This window comes from Neofelis nebulosa, chromosome 4 (assembly GCF_028018385.1).
Source record: "Neofelis nebulosa isolate mNeoNeb1 chromosome 4, mNeoNeb1.pri, whole genome shotgun sequence".
Classification (NCBI taxonomy): Eukaryota; Metazoa; Chordata; class Mammalia; order Carnivora; family Felidae; genus Neofelis; species Neofelis nebulosa.
The window spans coordinates 119,742,157-119,748,039 of record NC_080785.1 but is presented as its reverse complement, the minus strand read 5'-3'; the positions used below and the strand labels follow the sequence as shown (position 1 = coordinate 119,748,039).

Here is a 5,883-nt window from a genome sequence, read left to right as displayed (position 1 = left end):
TGTATCTGTAAGGCAGTTTGGAAAAAGCAGCAAGAAGTCTTAAAATATTCTTACCTTTTGATTCACTAGAATATTCACTCTAGCATTATTTATAAAGGTGAAAAGCTATAAGATTAAATGTCTAACAATAAGACTTTGGTTGAATAAATTATAGTATATTCCTATGATAGAAAACTCCACAACCATATCGTTGGAGAATATTTAGTGATAAAATGTTCAAGATATAATATTAATGACAAAAAAAATCAAGTTATAAAACATATACCATGAGACCCAATCCTTTGAACATATTCTGCATGTATATCTGGGAATACATCTGAATTCAATCAGGAAGGAAGTATGCGAAAATATTAGCAATAACAAACTACTTCTGAGTCATGGGATTTTGGGTGATTCTTATTCCCTTTTAGCTGAGACAACAGGAAAAAGTGAAAAGGAAATATGTGCCAGGCATGGGTATGCCTCAAATCAGCAAGAAAATCAATGTTTTAAATTTCAGATGAAAACATGGTGTTATTCCCTAAGGTCCCTAAGTCATATCAGAGAACTCAAACAGGGAAGGGAAGGGGGATACTCCAGTCGCCTTTCTTAGTCAGGAAAGACAAGATTCTAAAAATGAATAAAACTTACAAGTCAAGTATCTATTATTTCTTAATGTAGCAATTTAAAGTCAAGCTTTAGTTACTTTAAACAATAAACCCTAAAATGAATGGCTCTATCAAAATGCATGCCTCCCATTCTCATTAAGTGACACCATTTACTGTTTGCTGGTTCCCAAGGCTATGACAACAGTTTCTTAGAGACAAAAAAAAATCCAGTTTACCAAACTCTCCCATATATACCACTTCCGGTATATTAGCCTCCATGTTTGCACAGAAGGAGCCATATGCAAAGCCGCCAGCACAACTGATGGCTGATACACCACTACTGAGCTCTGCTACAACCTGGAAAGTCAATGTTGTTGTTCGAATTGTGCAGATGGGCAGAGTGAAACCAGAGTGGTGAATCTTCTCACCTAAGGTTACACAGCAGGTGATGGCTTCAGCCCAAGAATTCCAAGGCATTTTCTTTACACCATCTTCTCTCCAGATGGCTGAATGTGCTTGAGGCAAATGCAAGGCCAAGAAGCCCCTGAGGAACAGACACCCTCATACATGGCTTCCCAGGAGGGCCCTACACATGAAAGCCTTAAACTGGACATGCTCTTGGTTCTGCATTTCATTTCTCAAAACTCATCCCAATGGAATCTTCAAAGACGTACACAATTGTTTATGGACAGAGACTCTTATGACAGTTGTTTATAAGAGCAAAATAGTAGGAAACAACATAAACGTCCAACAACAAGGGAATGGTTAATGAAAGGATGGTCTAACAGTGTAACAGAATACCATGTAGGCATTTTAAATGGTTTCAGAAAAGAAAAACCCAATGGCATGAGAAAACGCTCACATTTTAACTCTGAACGAAAAAGAAAACAATGTGGCAAAGATGACAAATTGCAATCCACAAGGACAAATATAAAATGATGATTTCAAAGAAGAATGACTGCCTTTTGCAGTCTCTAAATAAATACTGGGAGGGCTTCGTTTTCAAAATAAAACAGCTTAGACCCTTGAAGAGTCTTTTCTGCTGACCTCTATCTTCAAAGCAGTTCAACAAAACTACATTCATTTTAGTTATAGTTTTGCTTCTGATCATAATTGTAATACATGCACAAAGCAGAAAACTTAAGAAAATAGAAAAACAAAAAGTACACAAAAGCACCAATAACTGTCATATTTACCCTACACAACCTGTGCCCCTCACATAGCCAGTTAACAGTTTTGTCCAAAATTCTCCCCTTTTTCTCCCGCTATAATTGCTCTTAACCAAGTCTTGAAATTCGGTAACTCGTATATACGTGACTATATGAACAGAAATCAAAAATATTCCTTAACTCTACAAGCATATTTTGTGTCTTCTTCTTTCTTGTGTTGTTCAAAATGAACTAAAATTGTAAAATAAATAAATCCTATCAACCCACCAAAACTAGCAGCCAGCCTTTCCTTCCCCAGGCATCATGGGCAAGTTCTTTTTGCCCAAGAATGAGTAGAGGAATTAAGTCTGAGTGAATGAATGTATGCCAAGTAAATATTCCTGGACTGGAAAAGAGAGTATGTAGCTGTCTGCTAAGCTGTTCTCGGGCCTATTAAACAGTTAACAGCAACACAACATAAGGCAAAGCTGCCATCAGGTTTTGTGTGTCTTGCTATGGGAATTTCTGAACTGCTTTTTGCAATCCTCACATCAGTAAGCACAATTCACTCCTTGTAGCACTTTGTTTTCACCTAATGGGCTTTGAACTATTTGGCTCCCAAGTGTTCATGTTGAATGAGGCAGCAGGGAAGAGAAAAAAAGTGTTTGGCAATAAGGGCTAATTGCCTTCACCTCGCTGGAGGCACTCTGCCTTTGGTACTGCCCACGGTGTCCCTAGGTCCTCTGAGCCGACCAGGGCCTTCTCTATTATATCTCGCTGCTTCGTGGAGACAAGGAGCGGGATATCTACAGACCCAGTTATCACTCTTATAGACATTTCTATTCCACCAACACCACTCATTCTTCTCTTGCTCATAAAGATCAACGTATTAGAACACAGAGTTCTGGTGTCATTTTGTTCATGGTCTTATCCAATGATAAATGGCAGAGAGACAGAACAAAGACATGATCTCTCTTTTGCAAGCTCAATGTTACACTAAGAGACAGATATTCTTTGATAACTCTCCTGGTTATCATTAAGCATTCATTATTCATTCGTTCACTCAATAAATTCATATTAAGGGCTTACCGTACTAAGCCCAATGCAATGAGCTGGTGAAATAACAGGGAATGAGGCAAACATGAGCTCTGTGTTCATGAAGCCCCCACCCAAGTGGAAGGAACAATGAGGAAATAAGGAAATAATCAGACTCTCAGATAGAAAACAACAGGACAGACACAGGGTGGGCAGGGAAGTTTGTATGGTGCATCACGATGCTCGGATCCTCTTTCAAAGCAGGACTTCATGCCTGGGAGTACTGTCTACTCTTGACCTTCAGATGTCAGAGCCTTTACAGGTATGGTCTCAGCTGCAGAGAGTTGACTCCTCAAGGTTGCATCCTTTCCAGTGGGAAGGGAAACCCCCATTTAAGGCTGTTCCATGAGAGAGTATAAAGGCCAGGTCATGGCTGCCAGCTGGAAGAAACACTGCAAGACCATTCTAGATACAAAGCCCCCTGTGTGGTCGACCAGGGCTGTGCCTGGCCCACACTGCTCCATGACTCCCTCTGCCCACTCCAGCTCCATTCCTCTTCCTCCCGCAGTGGGTGAGCCCAAGAGCCCCCACACACATCACACCCATCATGCTAAATTCCACCTCAGAGTCTGCTTCCTGGGAAAGGCAAAAGTTGACCCTTGAAGGGTGAGCAGGAGCTAGCCATACCAAGAGGCCAAGGAAGCAATACAGATTGAGGGAATGTCATGTGCCAAGTCACTGAGACATGACCTAGTTGGCACAGCAAAGGACCAGAGAGGTGGCGCATGTGTTGGGAATATAGTCAGCAATCTAGCTGGTTAGGAGACAGAATCAGGGCCAGACCATGAAGGGATCCGTAGACCATGACAAGGGGCTTGGATTTCATCCTAAGGGTAGGGGGAGACAAATGAAGTGTTGTATTCCAAGAAGCAACGAGATTGAATGTTTATTTAAGAGATGACTCCAGTGGCTTACTCTTCACAAGACTGTTGTAAGCACTGGCAATACCCAGAGGTATAAAGCTCTATTCAAGCTGTCCCAGTATATGACTTTGGGCAGATAGCAACTACTTAAGATTGGTCGAAAAGATAACCTTGCAGGGTAAGAAAATGGAAAATGCCTAGCAGCTAGTGAACACCTACTATGTGCTAACCCAACAAAGCTTTCAACAGAGGCATAATTGCCTTCAGGTAGCAGGGACAGCAATGGGGGCAAAGAGAAAGAAAGTGGTCTAAATTCACACAAATAGTTAAAGAAAGACCAGGGATATGAATCCAGGTCTTCTGGCTCCATAGCAAATTACCTCCTCTTTACAAGGATTGTAGTATTATAACTATGTATCATATATATTCTTATTTTATATAACTATGGTACTATATGAGTATAGTATAAATATTATAAAATATTGTGTCTATTGCAAAGCCAATGACAATCACAGGCATTTAAATGACCAATATTTGCTGTTCTATATAATCCCCAACCTATTGAACAGTTGCACCTGCCCCTAAATAATCTTCCTAGAGGGCCTTAGAGAGAAAAGGAGACCAAATGCAATTGATGGCATCCAAACTCTGTTTTGTGTCCTGAAGAATTTTGGGCACCTTCCCCCCAACAGATCCCCCAGGAATGTTTCACGAGAAGGCCTTCCCCTTTGCAGGTTGCCTACTACAGGCACAAATGTATATCCAATTATCAGCCAACTTTGGCTGATTCATGTATCCTGCAAGCCCACCCATTGTAATTCAGTGTAAGTGGCTGAACTTTCAAGAGTGTCTGCCTCTGCTATCCCTTGATCTGGAACAAGATAGCAAGGCAAATGCCTGCAATTGAAGGGCTTTTATAGTGTGGTGATGTGAAGGTCAGAGGAATGTAACTTGCTCCCTCTCCCCTCCTTCCAAGGCTTGCACAATGAAGATTTCCAACACAAATAATGTAAAAGGGCAAAGGCAAGATGAATGCCCCCTCTTCTTAAACACTTCTGAGAAAAACCAAGGTCATCGATGCATTACATTATTTCAGGGAGTAAGATTCCTGCAACAACCTGAAAGGGCACAATACAATTCCAGCCCCACTTCCTCCCCCAGGAAACCCAGTCAGGGCATGCTCTTTTCTTTACTAAACTATTGCTTTTCCTGTGTTCTGCCTTTGTTTTCTTTTTACTAGTACTGCACCTACAAGCAATGAACAGGCCCTGCTAGGGAGCAATAGGAAAATCTTGTGGCCATTGCAAGGTTTCAAATAGTTTCAAAGTCATCAGTAATTAGGAAAAACAAAACAAAAACCCTGAGGCAGGTTCGAGTAGACTATAGACAAGAGAGGACAAATCCAAAAAAAAAAAAAAAATCCTTAAATTGGAGTAAAAAGTCAAGAACCAAGAAGTAACCATATTTAACTTGATGAGATTTTTCTAAATGTATGTTTAGAAGTTAGTAGAATCGCTTCTCGGCCTTTTGGCTAAGATCAAGTGTAGAAGTTAGTAGATAATGTCCTAATTTTCTAGAATAGCCAATTCTCTGGTCAAGAAGGTCATCTCTTCCTGCACTGAGCTTCTCTTGTAGAAGGATGAGTGTTTTATTTAATAAATGTTTTTTAATTAAGTTTATTTATTCATTTCAGGAGAGACAGAGAGACCGAGCTGAGGAGGGAGGGGGGAGGGAGGGAGGGAGGAAGGGAGAGAGAAAGAGAGAGAGAGAGAGAGAGAGAGAGAGAGAGAGAGAGAGAGAGAATCCCAAGCAGGCTCCACACCATCGGTGGAGATCCCAACGCAGGGCTTGAATTCATGAGCCATGAGATTATGACATGAGCTGAAACCAACAGTTGAACACTAAACAGACTGAGCCACAATGCCCCAATAATAGTTTTTAAAGGTAATTCACTTAACTTCAATATATTATATACACTGAAGTGTGTAATTAGTAGAGTATAGCTTGACACAGTTTCACAAAGTTAACATTCTCCTGTTACCAGCAACCAGATGAAGAACTTGAACACTGCCCAGCATGCCGAACCTCCTTCACAGCCTTCCCAGACTCTACCCCCAGAGCTCTTCCCCAAAGGCAATCAGTATCCTAACTGTCATAGGTTAGTCTTGTCTGGTGTTGAACTTTATATAC

The 5,883-nt window shown here is 40.9% G+C and overlaps 1 pseudogene; it reads left to right on the top strand.

Moving 5' to 3' along the window:
* Positions 1-5,204: 5,204 nt before the first annotated feature.
* LOC131511284 (U2 spliceosomal RNA) lies at positions 5,205-5,325 on the top strand (annotated as a pseudogene).
* The last annotated feature ends 558 nt before the right edge of the window (positions 5,326-5,883 follow it).